At 32.6% G+C, this 24,313-nt stretch overlaps 1 long non-coding RNA gene across 2 annotated transcripts in view; it reads left to right on the plus strand.

Annotated features, from left to right (window-relative positions):
* Nucleotides 1-673: 673 nt before the first annotated feature.
* Nucleotides 674-24,313, plus strand: part of LOC140621447 (uncharacterized) — a 74,624-nt gene continuing 50,984 nt past the window's right edge. Inside the window, exons 1-4 of one of the 2 annotated variants that reach the window (XR_012021129.1) lie at nucleotides 674-842; nucleotides 3,289-4,909; nucleotides 20,843-20,909; nucleotides 21,232-21,398. This is a non-coding gene — a long non-coding RNA (uncharacterized lncRNA). Of the gene's footprint in view, nucleotides 843-2,891; nucleotides 4,910-20,842; nucleotides 20,910-21,231; nucleotides 21,399-24,313 lie in introns of those variants that run through there. The other variant, XR_012021128.1, reaches the window with a different exon arrangement.

Below are 24,313 nucleotides of genomic sequence, written 5' to 3' on the forward strand. Positions count from 1 at the left end.
AGCATATTTGCAGGAAAAATGGCATTCTAAATGGATGTCAGAAGAGCCTACTCAACAGTAAGAGTCCTTAAAGCAGCTCAAATGCAGATGTCTCCATAGGTACAAGGGGAGATACTACCCATCATGCAAGTGCAAGGGTTGCCCTAACTTAAATGTCACTAAAGGTTTTATGTTCCACAGAGCCAATATTTTGCTAATAATTTCATAGGCCTAACTTTCAGTGTCTCTACAAGTGATATGCTGGTCATAAGAATAGGGTGCAAGACATCTCAGTATTTATATCTTACTTATAAATCCTCCATTCTACATGAGATTTACCAATAAGGAATTATTTATGTTATAGGCAATGCTGTATTAATATATATTAATAATGTTGTTATATTTTTGAAACATAATAACTTATCATGTTATCAGGAGAACAGAGATAAAGAATTTAACCAAAGATTGGATTTTCATAAAGTAGGGGAAAGGACCACAGTCTAGTTAGAGGCGGAATTTGATAGCTGACTACTTTTTGTGTCACCTTAGATATTTTAAAATAAGACAAAAGTTAGTAATGCTAATGACTGGTTTAGCTCATGTTAATTTTTCATATTGTTTTATTGCTTAGGTTTTCAATATATTCACTATATTCTTTTTTTTTTAATTTTTATTTATTTATGATAGTCACACAGAGAGAGAGAGAGAGAGAGGCAGAGACATAGGCAGAAGGAGAAGCAGGCTCCATGCACCGGGAGCCCGACGTGGGATTCGATCCCGGGTCTCCAGGATCACGCCCTGGGCCAAAGGCAGGCGCCAAACCGCTGCGCCACCCAGGGATCCCTATTCACTATATTCTTTTGGTCTGTTTTTGTAATGCTCCAGTTTTTCTCTTATTCTTTTTGTTTGTTTTTCTATAATTAATCTACCTGATTATTCTTATTTTTATAACTGTCACTTCAAAATTATAACTGATTATCTTACACATCTATGTTCTTTTCTAATATGAAAATTTAGAACTGTAAGAATTTAAAACTATAGTATTTAAAATTATAAACCATATTAAACCATACTACAAAACATTTAAAACTATAAACATCCTGAAATAACTGCAATAGCTAAATTTTAAACGTTTTGATAGGTCATATTTTATTATTATTCAGTTAAATATATTTTAAAATTTTCATGATAATTTCTCATCCCATGGGTTTTTAGAAGTAAACTGTTTGGAATATACAGTATAATATTTATAATTAATTATAACTGTAATATTTAGAGAGTTGGACCCTTTGATTTTTTAAATGGATTTTATAGCAAAATCTACTTTGATAAAGAAATTCTGTATTATTTTCATCAATTGATATTTTGATTAGTTTGACTCTAGGACAATAATATGATTGTTTTGATAACTATCCATGAAAAATTGAAAAGAATATATATTATACACTTACAATGATCGATGCATCATTTATGACAGTATTATTAATCATATCATTCAAGATATATATCCCTAACTGATTCTATTCTTTATGTCTCTATTATCAGTTACTGACAGTGATAAGAAGAAATCAACTATGATTTTGATTTGCTATTTTTTTCTTTTTATTATCTAAAAAGCTGAGACAGCATAGTGAGTACTGAAGGAGGAGAAACAATTCTCAGCACACACACACACACACACACAAAGCTGACCATATATCTTGAATTTATAATTGGAGTTTGTCTGTCCAAAACAGGGTCCAGCTGTAGAAGGGAAAATCAATGTTTTAATACATTGGACTAGGGATGTCAACTAATGAACTAAGGTATTTTTTTAAACTAAAACTATAGAAGGACTTTTTATTTCATATGAGTTATCAGAAAATTCATAAATCTTGCTCTAATTTTACTCAAAAGATAAGTAAAAATTAACCCCCCAGAACACCACAGGCAAAGTGGTGTAGACATTACAAAAAAAGTTATTCAGCTTATTTGATACAGTGATCATCTTACTAGTTCTTCACTTTATTTGAACTTCCATGGCATAAATTGAGGTGGCAATTTTCTCTTAAATTAAACAATGCTACATTCTCTGGATTTTCTCTTACAACTTCAGCTCAATATCTTTTACTGAAAAGTTTCTTGAGGATAATAATTATTTTCTTTCTTAGTGCTGTAATCTCGTGCTGAGATATGTCTGGCAGAAAATAAATACCCATTAAATATTTCCTGAGAAACATTTTCAGTGATAGGCTAACTATTGGAGTTCTTCAAACTTAGATGTTGGATCTTATTGTTACTCATTTATGTCTTTACCCTAGATGACTGAAACCTTTTGGTGCTATAGAATATCATACATATGTTGATTTTGCTTAAAATTGAATTTTTTTCTGATAGCATAACTGAAACTGAGCATCTTAACTTTAATATTTTAAGATAGGCCTTGGCCAAACTCGCTGGATTCAGTTTCTTGTAACGTAATAGAAAGCTGATTATAGATACCCACAAAGTGCTTGTTGATAAATGCAAGAAAGTTAGAAATATGACATGTCTTCATTAATGAATATTCTATGAACAATGAGGCATGCTTAAGCTGTTGGCCAATAACTAATGAACCATAAACTCAAATGTAATGCAAGTGATTAACTAGTTTTAGAAAATTAGAATGATTTGAATATTCTAATTCTAATTTGAAATCTATGTCTAATTTGAATGTAATTCAAATTTGAAAAATTCTAATTTGAATTCTAGTTTTAATTGTAAATTCAATATTTTTCATCTACTTTTATTTTTCTTCTTAACTATTCTTATCTGTCTTTATAATTAGTCATATATTAGATCTCTTCTCTCTTTCATATAAACTGGTTGCGTTCTGAGTTATCATCATTTAATTTTTCTCAGTAGACTAACAACATTTTTGAATACTTGACTAAATTTCTCAAACAGTTATCTACCTTAATACATAAACTGCATAATTTTTTATTCAGAACTTTTACTTTGTAATGTAGCCTTTTATAATTTTGGAGGGTTTCTCCCTCTATAAATTTAGCTTTCCTAAGTTCCAATAAAATATGGTTTATAAATTTTTGCAAGTTTAATTCCATATGATAATGTAAATCTACCTTTATGGGTGACTGCAATTATTATCTTTTCAAAAGTAAATATTTTTTATACACCTATCTAGAGTTTTCCTCCTTCCTTCTTTCCTTTTTCTTCTGATTTTGAAAGAGGACAAGATTTTTTCCTGATATTGCGTATCTTAGAGATAAGATAGAATTCTCAATTAGAAAGTTTATACTTTCTGTAAAGTCGTTTTTTGCTTGATCATAGGACTCTCGGCTGTAGGCTTATGCAACGGACCCTGGGAAGGAATGTGTTTATTATTTTCATGGACAACCAAGTCTACTGAAGACCACAGTTGCTGTCCCTTTAAATGGAAGAGATGTGTTGAGGTTTGCTTTCTATATACTGTTGCCTTTTCTGCTCTTGATTTCATTTCTTGTTTTTTGATCCTTGTGAAATGCTTGTTCTAAGTCAGACCTCTTGAGAAATGAAGATTTCACCAAGTATACTCTAGCTATGCCATTCCTGCCGAACAATTTTGGTTAGTTTTCTTTGTATTTGTGGTGATGACCAATATTTAACTGTGGTTTTATACTACCCTCTTTCCCCCCATCTTAGAAGACTGAGGTAATCTTTTTGTTCCTTATCATATCATACATTAAAAAATTAAAAACTGTGGCTGGATATTCCTACAAAATATACTTACTCAGGGTGCTAACAGAAAAATAAAAGTTTTCTATTTTTCCTCTGTCCATGATTTCTACTTTTACTCCATATACCTGCTCCTGAAAGTATGACAGTTGTCTGGTTTCAGCAGGAAAACAAAATAAAAACAGAATAATACAAAAACAAAACCTTTCAGATAAATCCTTTCTTCGTTTCTGTTATCTGACTGGCGACAAACATTTAATCCCAATTTTGTCCAAATCTCATAATGTTTGTGAGATGTCAAATGACTGTCTAGTTTAAATATTTTCATGTTAGGGATACCTGGGTGGCTCAGTGGTTGAGCATCTGCCTTTGGCTCAGGGCGTGGTCCCAGGGTCCTGGGATCGAGTCCGGCATGGGGCTCCCGTTTTGAAACCTAAATACAGTATTGTTTTGAACTAAATAAAAGTGTAATCTGATTTTTCTAGAGCCATATCTAGAAGATCACATCTGAAACAAAGCTCTTCTGGTCTTGCCTCACCAGGAAGCCAAAGAGAAGAAAAACATCTAAATGCAATATAGAGGCTTATCATTTTCCTTATTATGTCAACCTCCAAAAATTTGTACTCAGGTTGGAATAGAAAAACATTAATGTTACCATCCCCTACCACTTAGCCTCATTTCTCCCACATAGAAGAGTCAATTATTATTGTCAAGTATCATACTTTCCTTATGGCATGGCATGTAAGAACTTCCACTATCCCGACTCCTCCTCTGCATCCATTATACAGATTCCAGTGGAATGTGCCATTCTTTAAACAGAGATGTGGATTCACATGGCAACAATAATTAGGCAGGCCAATATGAATCCGGGGATTTTTATTCTCCTTTAAAAACCTATTTTTTGAGATAAACTACTTAGAGAATATTATCCTCTTTTCTTTATATTCAGTGTTCCCCTCCTCCAAATTCACATGTTAAAACCCTAACCCCTAAATTAATGGTATTGTGGTACTGTGGAGGGTAATTAGGTTTCATGAGATCATAAGGGTGATGCCCTCATAAGGGAATTAGTGCTTTATGAGAAGAAGGAGGACAGGAGAGTTCTCTCTTTTTACACTTTGAGGAAAGGTTATGTGAGCGCACAGGGGAAGATGGCCATAAGCAAGCCAAGAAAATGGTCTTCGCCAGGAAATGAATCTCCTAGCATCTTCATTTTGGACTTCCAGGCTCCAGAATTGTGAGAAATAGATATTTATTATTATCTAATAAATAGATATTTATTGCTTAAGTCACATTATCTATGGTATTTTGGTATAGCAACTTGAGCAGACTAAGAAAAATATTAAAACATTTTTTTAGAGTAGAAGTAGTATTTGGTATGTGTTAATATCATATCTCTTGCCTAGGCAGTGATTCAGAAAACTGGCATGTTAAAAAGATATAGGAAGAGTAGACACCTGGGTGGCTCAGTGGTTGAGCATCTGCCTTCAGCTCAGGGCTTGATCCCAGGGTCTTGGGATCAAGTCCTGCATCAGGCGCCCTATAGGGAGCCTGCTTCTCCCTCTGCCTATGTCTCTGCCTCTCTCTGTGCATCTCTCATGAATAAATAAATAAAATCCTTATTTTATAACAAGGATTTGAATGAATAAATTGATAAGAGAGAGAGAGAGAGAGTTATATGGGAACCTTTTAAGACTTATCTTAAGCTTTCCCTTATAATAAACATTTAATAGTATTTTTCAGACCAAACTTTCTACAGATAAGAAAAGTTGTATAAAGTATTTTTTTTTAAAAAGTGTGAGAAGACATACAGGAACTTAAACAACAGCAAGACTTGAGGACTCAAGATCCTGTAGAGTAAAAGCCCACAAAGTAAACAAGGCATTGGGCAACATTCTTTTCTTTGAAAATTTATCAAATTAAAAAGGTCATTAAGAAGGTGAGAGTCTAAAATAAAGCTTTCCTTACACTCAAGGGTAAATGAAAACGTTGGAATCTTTTTGTCCACAAAAAAGAAGCAGACCTGGTAAATATCCGACTTTTTGGTGGGACTTTCCAGAACTATACTGTACGAGTAAGGGTACATGTGAATAGTCCAGTTCTAACAAAGAATAAAGAGATTCAAATGGGCTCAGTTATTGATTAGAACAAGTCAATCTGCCCCTGCACTACATCCTATAAGAAGCAAAGGTAATGCTCTCTGTAGGAAGATAATATGATCAATAGCTTCCAATTTTCTTCATCTTCCCTGCTAGAAACCCAAAAAAGATATCACTTGGCTCTTCATAATGAGAACCTAGTGGGAACACTGGCAGTAAAATCTGTGAAAGTGAAGTGCCCATGGGTTTCTAACACTATGTAGATTACAGTGTAATTAGAACAGAAATCAAAATGATATAAGATAGCTGGAAAATTCCCAAATATTTGGAACTAAAGCACACCCTTCTAAGTAAGAAATGGGTCAAAGAAAAATCTCAATGGAAGTTAAAAATACATTTTGAACTAAACAAAAGTGAAAATAAAAATAGAACTCATCAAAATGTGTTGGATACCATGAAAATAGTAATTAGAATCAAATTTATAGTGTTAGATGTATATGATAGAAAAGAAGATAGATCTAAAATCAATACTTTAGGGAATAAAAAATAAGAGCAAATCAATTCTCCTGCAAAAGAAAGAAAGAGTTGAAATAAATTGTAAACAGAAACATAACAGAGAAAATCAATGAAACCAAAAGTTGATTTTTAGATCAATAAAGCTGATAAACCTCCAGCCACAGTAACCCAGAAAATCAGAGAGAAAACACAAACTATTAATATTACAAACAAAACAGGGAGATTATCGGGATGCCTGGGTGGCTCAGCAATTGAGCGTCTGTGTTCGGGCCAGGGCGTGATCCTGGAGTCTCAGGATCAAGTCCCACATCGGGCTTCCTGCATAAAGCTTGGTTTTCTCTCTGCCTATGTCTCTGCCTCTCTCTCTCTTTCTCTGTGTCTCTCATGAATAGATAAATAAAATCTTAAAAAAGAGAAAGAAATAGGGAGATTATCAATACTGGTCTTGTGGACTTTAAAGATTACTATGAACAAACGTATGCCCCCAAATTTGATAAATTAGATAAACCAATACCTTAGAAGATCCACAATACCAAAACAAGCAGAAGAAATAAATAATCTGAATATGCCCATATCTATTAAAGTGATTTAATTGATAAGTAATAAAATTACCAAAGAGAAAACATGCAGGCCAGATAGTTTCACTAGTAAATTCTACCAAACATTGAAGCAATAAATGATACTAATTCTACTCTCTTCCAGAACATAGTCATAGAAAGAACAATTTTGAGTTTATTCTAATACTTAAACCAGATAAAAAACATTGCTAGTAAGAAAAACTATAGACCAAAATATCTCATGAACATATTTGCAAAATCCTTAAAAAATTATTAGCAAATCAAAACGAGTATGTATACAAACTATACACCATGGCCAAGTGGGATTATCCCACATATGCAAGATGAATTCCATATTCACAAATCAACTTAATCTATGTCACCAATTAGAAAAGAAGACTATTGTGATCATGTCAATTAATTCAGAAGCAAAATGGTAAAATTCAATAAGCATGATTGTTAAAATTCTCTCAATTAGAATTAGAAATAGAGGGAAACTTTTTTAACTTGATAAAGAATCTCTATAAAAATCTACAACTAACAACCTATTTAATGGTGAGACACTGGATGCTTTCCCCTATGACTGACAAGAAGGTAATGATGTCCCACTTCACCATTCTTATTAACATGGTACTGGAAGACCTACCTAGTACAATAAGACAAGGAAAAGAAAATAAAGGCATTTAGACTGAGGGAGAAGAAATAAAACTGTCTTTGTGAAAAGTACAAAGTCAACTAGAATATTCCCCATAATCAAAAAAATAAAAAATCTTGGAAATAAGTGATTATAGAGGTTTGCATGATACAAGGTTAATATGCAAAGGTCAATTGCTTTATAACATACCAGCAATTAACAATAGGAATTTGAAATTAAAATCATACTAACATTCATGATAGCATTTGAAAAATGAGATACTTAGATAAATAAAATATATTCAGAATCTATATTCAAATACATAAAACTCTGAGGAAGGGAATTAAAGACGAACTAAATAACTGAAAACATTATGTTCACGGACTGAAAAACTCAATATCGTTAAAATGTCAGTCTTGCCAAATTGATATACAAATTCTACAGAATCTGAAATAACAACCTAGTGAATTAATTTGTTGACATCAATAAACTGATTCTTAGGTTTATATGGAAAAGACCCAGAATAGCCAAAAAAATGTTGGAGAAAAAAGTTGGAGGATTGATGCTACCTGACATCAAAACATATTTTAAATATATAGTAATCAAGACAGCATGGTATTAATGAAATTCAAGGATAGCCATTCCAACCAATGGAATATGAATAGTTGGACATCCATATTTTAAAAAAATTTGTCTAGATATATATTTTACAAATTATAACTTGACATGTATCAGCAAACTAAATATAAAATGCAAAATTATAAAGTTTCTAGAGGATAGCCTAGGACAAACTCAGGGCTTTGTTCACAGAGGATATACTTGCCTACATAGAAAATCCAGGGACGCCTGGGTGGCTCAGCGGTTGAGCGCCTGCCTTCGGACCAGGGCTTGATCCTGCAGTCCCCAGAAAGAGTCCCGTGTCGGGCTCATTGCATGAAGTCTACTTCTTCCACTGCCTCTTACTCTGTGTCTGTCATGAATAAATTAATAAAATATTTAAAAAAAAGAAAATCCAAAAGACTGAGTGTATCTGGGTAGCTCAGTTGGTTAAGCATCTGACTCTTGATTTCAGTCAGATCACGATAGCAGGGTTGTGTGATCAAGCCCTGTATTGGGCTCCATGCTGGGTATAGAGCCCGCTTACAATTCTTTCTCTCCCTCTCCTCCACCCTCCTCCCCCATGCTCACACACACTCACTCTCACTCTCTCTCTTTAAAAATCAATCGCTTAAAAAAAATAAGAAAATCCAGAAGAATCAACAATAAAAAACTCCTAGAACTAATAAGATTACAGGATACAGGCTTCATATACAAGTTAATTGCTTTTCTATATAACATCAGTGAACAAGTGGAACTTGTTATTATAAGCTTATTATCATTTGCATTAGCATCTCTCAAAATGAAATACTTAGAATAAATATAACAAAATATTTACACAATCTATATGAGGAAGACTACAAAATTCTGATGATATCAAAGAAGAACTAATTAAATGAAGAGACATCCATGATCTTGGATAAGAGGATATCCATATTCTTGCATAGGAAGACTCAATGTTATCTAGATGTCAGTTCTTCCCAATTTGATTCAATGCAATTCCAAACAAAATCACAGCAAGTTATTTTGTGGATATCAAGAAAGTAATTCTAAATTTTATATGGAGAAGCAAGGAGAAGCAAAAGACCCAGAAAAGCCAACCCAATATAAGGAGAATAAAGGAGGAGAATAAAGTTAGGGGACGGACACTATCTGAACTCAAGAATTACCATAAACCTAAAGTAAATTTTTTTGCTTTTTAAAAATATTTTTATTTATTTATTCATGAGACACATAGAGAGAGGCAGAGACACAGGCAGAGGGAGAAGCAGGCTCCATGCAGGGAGCCCGACATGGGACTCAATCCTGGACCCCAGAATCATGCACTAAGCCGAAGGCAGATGCTCAACCACTGAGCCACCCAGGTGTCCCAAACTAAGACACGTGGTATTGGTGAAAGAATACACAAATAAAACATGGAATGAATAGAAATAGACCACCATAAATATAATCAACTTATTTGTGATAGAACAAAGGCAATATAGTGGACACAGACAGTCCTTTCAACAAATGGTTCTAGAACAGCAAGATAGCCATATGACTTAAAAAAAAAAAAAAGAATGAAAGAAAAATAATCTGGACACAGATTTTATACCCTTGACAATAATTAACTCAGATCACAAACTTAAATATAAAATTCAAAACTATGAAACTGCTAGAAGATAACATAGGAGTAAATCTAGATGACCTTGGTATAACGATGCTTTTTAGATTCAACAATGTAGACACAACTCACAAAAGAAATAACTGATAAGTAGGCTTTCATTTAAATTGAAAACTTCTGCTCTGTGAGAGACAACATCAATACAGTGAGAAGACAAGCCACACACTGGGAGAAAATATTTGCAAAAGACACATCTGAAAAAGGACTAAGATCTAAAATATATAAACTCAACAGTAAGAAAACAAGACACTCGAGTGCCTTGGTGGTTCATTCACTTAAGCGTCTGCCTTTGGCTTAGGTCATGTTCTCCGAGTCCTGGGATTAACCCACATGTTGGGTTCCCTGCTCAGCAGGGAGCCTGCTTCTCCCTCTGTCCTTCCCACTCACTCGAGCTCTCTTTCTCTCTCTTAAATAAATTATATAAATAATAAATAAATAAATAAATAAATAAATAAATAAATAAATTCTTGTTAAAAAAAAAAGAAGAAAAACAAGAACCTCAGACCTTAACATACACCTCACAAAGGAAAATATTGAGACGGCAGATGGCAAATGAGCATATGAAAAGGATCTCAATATCATGATCATCGGGGAAATGCAAATTCAGATAATGGTACACAACTTCACACCTATTAGAATGGCCAACATCTGGAACACTGACACTGCTAAATGCTGACAAGGATGTGGAGCAATGTGAACTTTCACTCCTTGCTTTTGGAAAGCAACATGGTACGGCCACTTCCAAAGACAGTTTGCCAGTTTCCTACAAAACTAAACACACTCTTACCGTATGATCCAGCAAACATGCACCTTGGTATTTACTCAAAGGAGTTGAAAACATATGTCCACATAAAATCTGCACATGGATGTTTAAAGCAACTTTAATCATAAATGCCAAAACCTGGAAGCAAGATGTCCTTCAGTGGCTGAATGGATAAACAAACTGTGGTTCATTATTCAGTATAAAAAGAAATGAGTTATAAAGCCATGAAAGGACATGGAGGCACTCATATGCACGTTGCTATGTGAATGAAGCCAGTCTGACGAGGCTATGTACGGCATGACTCCAATTATATTCCATTCTGGAGAAGACAAAGTTATGGAGACTGTAAAAAAATCAGTCTTTGCCGGTGCTCTGAGGGAGGGAAGAAAACATGAATAAGTAAAATAAAGGAGATTTTTAAGTCAGCAGAACTGCAGTATATGATACAATAATAGTTGATACATGCTATTATATATGGGTCAGAACCAATAGAATGCACAATACAAAGGGTGAACCCTAATGTAACCTATGGTTTTTAGTTAGTAAGGTATCAGCATTGGCTCCTCAATTGTAACAATGTATTATTTTAGTATAAGATGTCAATAAAAGGGGAAATGAGATGAGAGTGGGAAGAAGTGACAGTAAGGGAACTCTCTATACTCCTCACACAATATCTCTATAAACCTAAAACTGCTCAAAAAATCTATTAATTAAAAAAGAAAAGTGGGGTGTGTTCTGGATGAATAAAGTCACAGTCAATATAGGTACAATTTTGCTTTGTCAAAGTAAAAATGAAGTTTATAACATACAAACAAGAACAGGGAGGTGCTAAAAAATTGCTTACCCTAAAGAAAGGCAATTCGGCTTGAAAGAAAGTCAGTGGGGTTAGTTATTTTACATGTTGGTGTAGGAATGATTCTTTCCACATCAGAGCAGGCAGTCAGCAACAATGTGCTCAGAAGCAAGCTATGAGGGAACCGGAGGTAGTGGAGAAAGAATAATATTGACTATTATTCCCAGAGAGTTATTTATCTGGAAATTTTAGCAAACGTGAAAAGAATCATTGAACAAAGACGATATAAACCATTACATATAAATTTTTTTAAAAACTAGGCCCCTTGCCTTTGGATATATGAATCAAGTAGACGGAAAACAAAGGACAACAATTAAAAAGTAAAATGTGTGAAATATGAGTAAAGAGGACACTGCTAACAAACTGCAATGAAGCAAAATTGAAAGTGATCATAGCTATAAGCTTTCATCAGAAATGCAAAAGAGGAAGTTCAAAATTAAAACTCCTTAGGGTGGATAAAATGGGAAAGTTCAATCAAGGTGATAAGTAAAAAGGCCCTTTACAAGGCAGCTTCCCTTTTACAACACATGCTCATCTATCTTGGAGACACTGAGCTAGAGTCACTGTCAGCCTAGATACAACTTGGTTTTGTCAAAGAGGGAGGAAAGATTGCAGAGAAGGAGTTATTAGGGAATTGAATGATATGTACAGTTGGATCTAATTAGGGCAAAGTGATAAGTGATGGTTTTAGCACAAGAATTAACACAGATGGTCAAAAAAGACAAATTTAGTATCTACAATCTGGAAAATGTCAGGCTTAGCATAGATAATGAACTCCTAGAAAATAAAGAATGAAATAAAGGCCCTACTGAAATGGCAAATGATTCTAGGAAGGAAAGCATGCACACACTATTCTTAGAATTCCTAAATAGATAATGACTATATTAGCTTAGCTCAGATTATCTGCTATAGTAACATAATGAGTGTGAAAATTGAAAACTTGTCAAGATAATAAATATGAAAAACTTTTAGATTTTTATTTTAAAAGAAAATAATAAAGTATAATGACCACAGTTCAAACTTTATATTGCTTATTATTAAATACCTTTCTACCCAAATATATTTATAACCCAGTTCATTTTAAAGTGGTAATTATCGATAAAATTTTTAAAAACTGAGCTTTAATCATTATTTATTATTTCTTGGAATAATATGCAAATTGATGCTGAGACAATTATATTAAGTGAATTGTCTGTATTTTCTATGTAATATCAATTCCAAGTCAAATTCTATTGTAGCAAGAATTGATATGCTATTATTATATTATCCAAATTTGAGGTATCCAAAAGGCAGTATGATCAACAGGAAGCACTTGAGATTTTAAACTAAAGTAAGAACAAACTAATATTGGCTTTTTAATGGAAGACTAAAAATAATGTATCTTTTATTATACCTGAAGCACTTAGATTTTTCATTTGAACACCATTAACATTTCAGAGTCTGTAATTTTACATTAAATGCTCAGCACATGGTTTCTTTATCCAGGTCAGTGCTTAATAGAAGTCTGTGAAAGTAAATGCTAGTTGAAAACTGCTTAAGCATGTGGATAGTACAATGATGATAGGTAAAATACACACACACACACACACACACACAGAGGAAGGGAGGGAAGGAAAGAGGGTGACAGGAAAGGAAGGATGGGGGAGAGGGAGGATGAGAGAGAGATGTTGCTGCCAACAAACACAAGATAAATGTCTTTGTGGCAAAGATTCAGAATGAAAATGAAAGCAGTAAGTAGGACAGCAGCCTTAGATTTGCCAGACCCCAGATTCATACTTCTGTCTTTAAGAGTTTTATTCCCTTTGGAGTAAACTGTCTCTAATTATTCAGAATACTGGAAGCAAGATTACCACTTTTAAAACAGAGGCTGCTGTTGAACTCTGTTCATAGAAAGGTTCCCCCCAGAAAAAAAGAAAAATTGTAGGCAACTGTCCCTATAGCTTAGACCTATATAAGAGTAGGAAGAGCCATGTTCAGCTGTCTGTATCTCCAGTATTATATCCACACTACTGCAGGAAACATCAAACCACCTGAAAATGAGCTCATTGTTGACTAGTGTTATCAAAAGCTAGGGAGAGGCTGTAAAAAAAAAAAAAAAAAAAAAAAAAAAAAGTAAAACAAAAGAAAATAAACTAATAAAACAATGGAAAGAGAAAAAAATAATTTTTATAAGCTTGAAAACGTCCAAAGAACATGAGCAAAATAACTCTAAGAAAGTAAAAAAAAAAATTAAAAATTAGAATATTTCATTAAATAAAAATAATAGAGCAATTTGAAAATAATTATTAAGACATAAATAAATGAACAGATGTATCATGTGTATGGATGACTTACATTCCACCTAGAATTATTTTTTCTGTAGAGCATGAGATAGTGATCATTTCCTTTTCCTCTATACCCTACTCAGTTGCCCCAGAATAGTTTATTAAAATGATGTTCCATTTCCTACTACCATGCAGAGCCCTGCTGGTCATAAATCACAATAGGCTTGAGCTTGGTTATGGGGTCAGTGTTCTATTACTTTTGTTTATTCTCGTATCCTCGGGCAGTGCATCTTAATTGCTATGACTTTATTGTAATTTGGATATCAAGTAAAGCAAATCTTCCTCTCCTTGTTTCCTTTTTGAAGACAGTCTTAGCTATTTATAGTCATTTGCACTTCCATGTGAATTCTGCTATCAGCTTTAGGTTTTTTTTTTTATTGAGATTTCCGTTGTGTTGTATTTTATACATAAATCAAAGAGGAAAAATTTACATCTTTAAAGTAATGATAATCTGTTGCATGAACAAGGTCTGTCTCTCCATTTGATTATCCTTCCTCTTGATAGTGTTGTGGTTTCCTAGATTATTCAAGTTATTTAGAATTGTTGGTGATATTGCAAATAGTATCTCATTAAAATATGCCCTTTTGTAAATTAATTTTTGCAGATATGTAAAACAATACTTTCAAGTAAATAGTACACAGCTATCATTGTTAGTTATGTATTTGTTTACTTATTTGTTACTTATTTCCGGTTGCTCTCAGTAAAATTTTAGTTACCTGTGGGAATTGTTGTCTTTCTATCTTTCTATCTAAGTTCTTTGAAAATATCTGGCATACAACTAATCATAATAAATATCCACTGAATAAATAATTTATTGAATTAATCAGTATGTAAACCAAGACCATACTTTAAAAAAAAATTAGTAAAGCTCATGAACAATTACACTCAATTCTCATTTTTTTCTCATCTGAGTTTCTTGCCCATTTTAGCAACTTTAATACAGGATATCCATCATCCTACAGCCATTTTAAACATGCTCTTTGCACCATCTGTTATATGTTTCATTTCCCTTCATTCTCTTTTCTACTTTCCTCTATGACTAGCTGTGTGTAGAGAACATAATAATGCAGATTGATGGAGGATAGGAGTATAGAAAAAAGAAGTGAGAAAAGATCAAGAGAGAGAAAAATCAGGATTTACAAACAGGCTATTATTTCAATTTCTTCTTTCACCATCTGTTCCCAGAAATTCTTTGACAAGGAGTGAATATTGCAAGGTCTGATAATGCACACTTTTATGCAACAAGAAGGCAACTCTGGATTTGGTTATTATATGTATATTGTTAATGGGAGAAAAAGAAACTTCTCAAAATAAAAATATAAATAAATCAAAAGCATCAATAAAACATCAAACACATTAATTCATGAGATACACTTGACCCCATGACCATCATAGGACAGCACTTTGATTTATTGTTGACTTATCTTTTGTGTGTTTTGTCTTACTCTAACAGATATTTCAATTGGTGCTCAACAGCTAAGAAGTGTTGAGGCCTCATTGCCTGAAGTTCTTTATATCATTTCTAGAATTTTTTTCTCTATAATTAGTATGTTTTGCCTTGATAAATATTGTGGCTGAGTATAGCTTTCTGCAGAGAATTTATAGCTAGTTCCCAATTCTTGTCCTAGACTTGAGAGAACAAGTATGAGGCATTGCTACCCACATTATATTTGTAATTCTCTTACATAGTATAATTAAAACCTCCTAAATCATTAAACTTCCAAGTTGGAAGTAGCCACACATCAACTATTCTTTCAAATGTAATTGATATTAATTTCTTTTTACTTGATAAAGGAGGCAACCACATCGGTAGGACAAAAACTATTTTGCAGTTCTGGCTGAGAAGGGAAGAATGCCAGTTTATATCCATCAAATGATATGCTTCTCTACTGAGACTTCCAACAAAGGTGTTAAATGCATCTCAAAAGACTTGATACAGTTCAATTCTTACAACTGACCTCCTTTTTCATCTATGAAAATATAATAATATGAAAATAATGAAAATTAAAGAGAGTTGCTGCAAAGTTAGGCTTTTCACATGATTAAATTGCTCACCATCAAAAAAGGAGAGGAGTATATGGTCAAATTGAAAAATGCATAAGTTGAGAAATAAATCCAGTATTGAGAATGTAAATTACTTTGGGTTACACATAGTAAGTGAAAATTGGAAATCCTGATTCTTTATTTTACCAAAGTAAGATAATGATTTGGTCAATGTTTTAGAATATCAAATAAAGAAATGCCCAGTCATGAAACCTTAAACTGGTTAAACCTTAACCATATGTAAATTAATTTAAGAAAGAACTACAAAGACATAGAAATCTGAACTGTGGAATGTTTTTCCTCTCTGTTATGAATAAGGTTTGAAGTCATACTGTTAACCTCAAGTGACACCAGGTTAGAAAAACATACATATAATTAAGATATTTCTAATGTTGTCTGAGAATATAAAGAGTGGCTTATACCAATTTTGTTTTACCTCCACTACTTGAATCTTCTTTCATTCATTTCTTCATTCATGAAGTATAAAACGATTTAACAACTAAAATGAGCATTATCGTGATCTTCCCATATACATAAAAGTGCAGAAGACAAGTCTCTACCCTTTGTGATCTTTATATTTTTTAAGAGAGATAAAAATATATGTATCAGGAGAAAATGGAAGAGTTGTTCTTAAACACTCAATGAAATACCTGAAAGTCAATGAAAATTATATGACCATATATTCATAGCACTATAGTCAAAATTTTTTCACATAGCACACACATAAAATGATGATGTTTATGGCATATTAGAGTAGGGAGATCGCAATTTGCAGCCGGACCAGTCCAGGACCTGTGGCCACACTAGTTTTCATCTGGATGCTAAAAAAAAGATTAGTTCAGTGCACCTGCAAATCCATCAGTTCACACCAGTTGTCAAGCCTTACCTTGGGGAGTACCCAGGTGGAAAGAGATTGATACAAAGAGTATTCCTGGATCTGTTGATTTCTGAATCTTATTTAAATATACATTAATTCATACATGAAAATTTTAGATTAATAACAAAAATAGGGGATCCCTGGGTGGCTCAGCGGTTTCCTGCCTGCCTTTGGCCCAGGGCGCGATCCTGGAGTCCAGGGATCAAGTCCTGCATCGGGCTCCTAGTATGGAGCCTGCTTCTCCCTCTGCCTGTCTCTCTCTCTTTCTCTCTCCCTATTATAAATAAATAAAAATAAAATCTTTAAAAAGTAACAAAAATAGAAGAAGCAATGGAAACATGTAGAACAGATTAGAAGAATATCATGTATGAAGAAAATAGCTTGGGTTAAGCCAAAACTAAGTTTTTTTTTTTTTTTTTTCAAAACTAAGGTTTTTAAAGTGCATGTAAAAATGTGGTAAGAAATGTCACTTTAGTAGAAGCTGAGATTCAATACACTGAACCAAGATTTTATGTGATTCACATGTAGGAAGAAATCATTATTAGAATATTTGAAAGGGATCTGACAATTTTTTGAAATAGTTTCTGTCTTTGGAGGTGTTATAATAGAAATTGTATATTTTCCTACTCAAAAAAATCCATAAATTTATCCATGGACTAGCTAAAACTTAGAATAAAATTCTGTGCTGAGCATGTTGTTAAATGAACTAGACTGTGTCTCTTCATCATAAATAGAACCTTGATCCTGAATCACATGTTTATGACAGTAGTCATTTTGAATACTATTTTGGCTGTAGTTCATGTACTTTACAACATCATCACACAAAGTAAAATGAAATGCTAGCTGACTTTAGCAAATTAAATATTACTAACTGTCCTAAAATAAGTATAAATATTAAAACAAGTAAATTAATTATTTTTAAAAAAAGAAATAAAGAATAATTCACAGTCAAGCTTTTATACTTCCAGAAAAAATATTAGTTGGCTGTTTCAAGAATGAATGTCCTATCTACTAAAACAGCATGTTCTTTTCTGACTTACAGTCTCTAGACTCTTTAACATTTTCTCACAAACATAAGCAGAAGCACATACACAACCGAAAAAGGATAGTGAAAGTTATTTCTTGAAATTATTTTAAAGACTAAATACATGGCTATATGATTAAAAGAAGATCCTTATACTAATGCCTCCAACTTCACTCTTTTTATTCAAACCAGCTATTCAATCTTGAAATTTTTGAGTGAATTCTTGGGAAAGTTTAAAAATTTTGTTTATTTTTTTCTTGATTTCATACATCCCATAACAGGAAGTGCCACTTTTTTGTTAAACTTCATTATTTATGCTACCTGGGATATTAATATGGTAATGTACTTTTTGTAAAACATGACTAGAACTGATGATACTCTGTTAAATTATGAATTACTATAAGAACATGTAAAAATTGATAGATACACCTATATAATGAAGAAATATGTAAAAGGCCTTTGAGAAGCAGTAATTCAAATTCTGGAATATAAGGGGTTTTTTAGAATTTTAAAACCACATACATATATAATTAATAGATAAAAACAGCATCTTCTGGAAAAAATCAATTAAAATTTATTTTGAATTTTCATTGCCATCATTGAACAGCATACTGGATACAGAAATATGTTTCAATTAATTTTCTATGTGCATGCAAGTTATTACAAATAGACATTTCAATGCAAAATTAAGTTTTTTCTTGATCATTTACTCAAAGTATGACCCCATACTTCAAAAAATCTTCAAAACTATAGCTATGAGAAATGTTTATCACTGGCATGCAGATTTTATGTGCCTTCAATTTTGCACTCTACTGATGAGTTTATATTCACACACACAAAAAATGGTATCTCATGTAAGCTAAAATAAGTGCTAATTTTGAACCAGATCATGGATAGGTACTGTTTTGTTTTTGTTTTTGTTTTTCTAATTAACCTTATATCAAGAGATCTGGTCACAAACTTCAATACCTAAATAAGATTTGTGGATGTAATAGGATAAAATAATATGACAGCAGCATACAAAAATATAACTTATATTGTTAGAAAACAATTGGGATGATTTATATGTCAAAACACCTGGGTAATGCAATCCAATGTTAAAGTACTAATAGGGTGGGAGGCAAGGCAATCATGTCCTGTGTTCCTTTATAGAATGATTCGTTGTTCCACATTGAATCTTTGCAGTGTGGTGTGAAGGATGCTGACCCAATCAATAATTCCCTCTTGAAAAAAAAAAGTTCAAAGATTCAATGTGAATAACATTATCCTATTTTCTCAAAAGCCCTTTCCTGCATCGAGTCATATGGCTTCAGACAAGAATTCCAACTGAGTTGTGGCATAAAAAAAGATTACAAGGATTCAGTAGATCAGCAGGAAGCACAAAAAGAAAGCATCCTTTCTTGCAACTAGCTTGATTAAACCAAATGATCTAAGATAAAATTAAGATAACTTATTATCAATATCTCCTCTAAGACTTTGCTTTCCTAATTGTTCAAAGTGAACAAATATCTGCTACATTTTCTGAAAAGGTTTCATCCTCACTTTTTTTTCTTACACTTAAGACTCTTTAGTCTTGATTGGATTTTAAATCATCAACCACATAAACAGGAATGATTCCTTCCTATGCTTTTGGTGGAAAACCTCTGTGACTCTGCTCCTAATCTCCCCCATGCTTGATAAGACCTAAGGGACTTAAGCTTTTATTTCTTATTTTCTTAAAAATGGGTAACAAAAAAAATCTATTAATATGGTAATTATTTTCAGTGTATTCAATAAGAAAATATTTCCCTCTGTTTAATATCTAATAAAATTAAGTAAAAATGTTAGTTAGCTGATTATTTTCAAAATCATATACCCTCATATACTTCAATCTTGATTCATTTGAAAAGAAAGATGGCTATGTATAAATAGGAAAAAAATAGTTAACTTCTTAGATAACAATTATACATTAAAGTTTTATATATATAATAATGCTATATAGTCCTTTTAGTTCTAGATCTTAAAGGTGTTGCTCTCTTCCTTTATATGCTATGATATATATGAAAAGATATTGGATACAGCTATAGCAATTTATTTTGAGCGAAAAGATTTTGGCAATGTCTATAATCATACTGATAACCCCATTAACTGAGCCATTTCTTTTGATCATTATAAATATATTACCTTGAAAATCAAGCCAACACATGAACTAGGAGATGAGCCATAGGGTCCAGGATAATAAGGAAGCTAAATTTTCATCACTGGAAGTGAACCAATTATATTTCATATAAATAACATCTTTTAGAGCAACACCTGGTAGAAATGGTAGAAATAAAAATATTACACAGCCTTTTAATTTTTTTTCCAAGATGGCCTCCATTATTTCAAAAGGATTGATTTTTCCCACTTGGTTTTCAGAACAAGTGTTTCTTAGTTGGTATCTAGAGCAACATGGAAGTAAATTAAATTTGTAAGACTGGACTCCAGAATGCTAAAATGTGTTTATCTCATCTAAAACTAAAGTACACAGATATATACATGGAGGTTTATTTTAGCTTATTGCATCATCAAATTTACATACTTAAGTTCTTTTACTTATGAACATATCGATATCTCATTTTGGAATTATATTCATAGACTCTGTAGCATGTGTAGATTTCTTTTTTTTCTTTTTAAATTTTATTTATTAATTCATGAGAGACACAAAGAGAGACCAAGGCAGAGACACAGGCAGAGGGAAGAAGCAGGCTCCATGCAGAGAGCCCAGCGTGGAACTCCAGGATCACACCCTGGGCCGAAGGCGGGCGCCAAACCGCTGAGCCACCCAAGGATCCCGCATGTGCAGATTTCTAAAGTAGTCAATTTCCATTTATACATAGTTGACTTCCTTTAAAACCATAGATTAATTCATTGAATCAAACAAAGCATGAAACAGATAATGCTGGCCAACAATTTCTGAACCAGTTCAAATTTCTGGTAATTATAGCATTGAAGGATGATCCTTATATTACCTTACTGGGGCCTAGAATCCATTATATAGTTTTTTGTTTTTTTTTTTTAGAAAGGATGACTGATATCTGTTTATGTGTGAAATACATAAATGCGGATATCAAGCATGGATGTACACATAGACTATGTACACATAGACTGTTAATAGTCAAATTTTATTTTGTTCTCTTAAAGAAAAAAAACTTTTGCCTTTTTCTAAATATTCATTTACTTACTTATTATTTATTTATAGTTATTTTTAGAAACCCTTGTGTCAAGAGCTGACTTTCAATAGATCAATGAGGAGATTACTCTGCAAGGTACAAACCCCAACCATCTTTTCTGCCTTTAGCTTATATATCTATAAAGTTTAATGTAAGTATGCTTAAATCTACATATCATGTTTACATAAAATAATTTTAGTCAAATTTGCTTCTTGAACTGTATCTGTAATTTTAAATTGAAATAAATTTGCACTTATCAAAGGCTCATCAATTTTAAGAGGAGAAACATTGGGGGGGGAGACCATTCAAACACAAAAAAGCTCATTAAAAGGATAGCTGGAAATTAGAACCAAAACAGATCGTTTATTTGCTAATATAACCAACATACATTTAATGTGCCAAACCTTTTTTTGATCAGACAGTACAAATAATGTATGGATCATACCTTCTAGAAGTTCATGATTTATAATAGAGCACACAACCCTTCCAAGAACAAATAGTTGTCTCTCATCTTGATCGGCCCGCAGACACTTCTTTAGAACTCAGAAGGAAATGGTCCTGTAGAAGATTTTCTTCCCTGAACAGGTACAGTGTTTTGTGAATGTATTCATATAACATTCTAAGATTGAAATCTCCTCTGCATTAGATAGTTTTATAAATTGTTCTACCAAGAAACAGGTATCTTTCTGAATTAGGGTGTGAGATATCCAAAATATGGTATGTTTTGAGTAAATAAGCTGAATATAAAAACTGACATAGAAATCTAGACATATAACAATAAATATTACCTTTGACTATTAAGTAAAGCTTTGGGTTTTCTTCAAGAGGACAACTAGAAATTACGAGATGTGAAATATTTCCTATAAATTCAAAAAAAATACAACTGACTGAGAGTTATACAATGTTTTCAATTATTAGCCTTATTAGTATCACTGTTTATGGATTAAGATACTCAAAATATGTAACAGTGTCTCTAAAATTGGATAGAGACATGGACATTTAACACAAACTTCTATAACGCTTCATATTACCACAAAAATAAATACAGATATAAATTTGAAAATATATTTTTCTATGAATGACTGTGATCTAATGGTATAACTGCAGGCAGCCCAGGTGGCTTAGTGGTTTACCGCTACCTTCAGTCCAGGGTGCGATCCTGGAGACCGGGAATCAAGTCCCACGTCGGGCTCCCTGCATGGAGCCTGCTTCTCCCTCTGCCTCTCTCTCTCTCTCTCTCTCTCTCTCATGAATGAATAAATAAAATCTTTAAAAAAATATAATGGTATAACTGCAACATTATTATAACATCAGTTTTGAAAAATATGACTATAGTCATATCCTTAATTTATCACATATTTGTTTTTCCAATACTAGAGGTAATATTATTTTATGTGAAAAGACCGCTGAGTGACCTTGAAATTTTGGTGATATCTTAGTTTTTCTTAGAAAACTGGAAATAAATAATGATTATCACCCTGCATTGCTCTATAATTTTTATACTTAAAATATTCTTGCAACAACTTCTGAGAATGCTCTTAGGAGTGGCTAAATTCATGCAATATCAAGGATAGCAGCAACAGGAAAGAAGAGCAAAATTATATTTTCATGAAATACCTAACAAGGTGAACCAAAAAACATCTATAAATTTTCACAGATTTGCAACAGAAAATAACACTAATAATTTTATGACAAAAAAATATATCTCAGTGTGCTTTTTTAGGTTTGGGAAGGATAAAACATAAACAAAAGCTAAGAAAACTTGAGGTCTCTTAGAAAATTTAAATGGAAATATGTTTTTTATTTTATTTTTATTTTAGGAGGCAGGGTGGAAAAGTCATAGTGTTCAAAATTTTCCCTGTACATACTTTGCTCATCACTTTTCTTAAATTTACTATGATATATCTTATTTAAAAATAATACGTTCTAATAACAAAGGACATTTAATAAATAATGTTACACAAAAAAGAAAACTATCATGAATACAATGCAATGGTATTTTGGGGGACAGCCAGAAAATAGCACTTGAAATTTACTTTTAGAGAATGATATAGTCTCCAGAATTGAAAAACAAGTTTAATAAGTTAAAGGAGAGAAGTTCTAAATGTGAAATTGTGACTATAAAATTTTGAATGAATCCATTATAGGAAGAACCCAATATGGACACAGAAGAATCTAGTTATTTGGGGAAAAAAATTCATCAAATTTTAAAATCCATATATTTCCAAAATAAAATAAAAGAGCTGAAGAGACATCTAATAACAATAACAAAATATTAATCACTAAAGCTTAATATTTAATGGAAAAAGACTCAAATAGAAAAATCAAGTAGTTGATTGCATTTAATAATTGTATTATTTATTTATTTGTTTATTTATTTATTTTTAAGATTTTATTTATCTATTCATGAGCGACAGAGAGAGAGGAGAGACATAGGCAGAGGGGGAAGCAGGCCAATAAAATAAAATTAGGGTAACTATTAAAGATCATCGATTTGTAGACAACAAAAACAAAATAGTTCAATATGATCAAGCTTTTGCAGATTGTGTTCGTGGTGGGGGATGCCTAGGTGGCTCAGTCAATTAACCATCTATCTGCCTTCAACTCAGATAATAATCCCTGGGTTCTAAATTGAGCCCTATGTCAGGATCCCTGCTCAGTGAGGAGTCTGCTTATCCCTCTACCCCTCCTGACTGCTTGTGTTCTCTCTCCCTCTCTTATGCTCTCTCACTCAAATAGATATAATCTTAAAAAAAATTGTGCCATGGAAAAATTATTACTTGAACTGAACTATCAAGAGAGAATCAACCATGAGATGAGAAAGCAGCATCTTTTCTTTCTTCAACTATTTAAAATTTTATACAACTAATTATATTTGTTTTGTTTGGCACTTTTTAAAAAGATTTTATTTATTTATTCATGAGAGACAGAGAGAGAGAGAGAGGCAGAGGCAGAGGCATAGGCAGAGGGAAAAGCAGACTCCACGCAGGGAGCCTGATGCGAGACTTGATCCTGGGTCTCCAGGATCATGCCCTGAGCTGAAGGCAGGCACTAAACCGCTGAGCCACCCAGGGATCCCCAGTTTGGCACTTTTTAAAGTTGTTCAAAAATGTTAAAAATCAAAAGATTCACTATCCAAGGAGAAAGCTGTTCAGGTAAATGACTTTTAATATGTGTTGTCCAAGAAGAATGTCCATCTTTCAAAGTTTTGGGGCATAGGTGGATGCCGGAAAGGAAGGTCAAGAAATGGATGAGAAATTGGAGTAATGGTTTCCATGTGCTTCAAAATGATGTTTAGATCAGTTGTGATTTCAAGTTTCTATGTATTTCTGAGCTAATTTTCCTGTATCTTATCATAAAAAGGAAGAACAAGAAAAATATTCTACATATTTATTTTGAAGGGACACATTCCAATATTTTGATAGCAAAAGGAAAATATTATATCTCTCTTTTAATTTAATTTACTTAAATTCAAATGAAGAGAAAGAAAGAAAGAAAGA

The sequence above is a fragment of the Canis lupus genome, chromosome 30 (genome assembly GCF_048164855.1).
Source record: "Canis lupus baileyi chromosome 30, mCanLup2.hap1, whole genome shotgun sequence".
NCBI classification, from domain to species: Eukaryota; Metazoa; Chordata; class Mammalia; order Carnivora; family Canidae; genus Canis; species Canis lupus.